This window comes from Penaeus monodon, chromosome 15 (assembly GCF_015228065.2).
Source record: "Penaeus monodon isolate SGIC_2016 chromosome 15, NSTDA_Pmon_1, whole genome shotgun sequence".
NCBI classification, from domain to species: Eukaryota; Metazoa; Arthropoda; class Malacostraca; order Decapoda; family Penaeidae; genus Penaeus; species Penaeus monodon.
In genome coordinates, this window is record NC_051400.1 from 5,738,235 (window position 1) to 5,738,493 (window position 259).

The following is a 259-nucleotide window of genomic DNA, read 5'->3' on the forward strand; positions in this document are numbered from 1 at the left end:
TATAGATAATTACCACGATCATTGTCCGTCGTATTCCTCAGGGCATATTACTATTACCATATTACTAATTCAGATACATATGGATTATCGATTATATCATTGCACAACTGAAACACTTTACAGAACTTGAAATTCCAAAACAAATTCAAGTATTCGCACAAAAAATAATTGATTATGCTAATAACAAAATGCAGCAAAAGAGGAATCTGTCTTAGCATAGAATTAGAAATGGTAATAAATATATTAATGAATGAGAGGC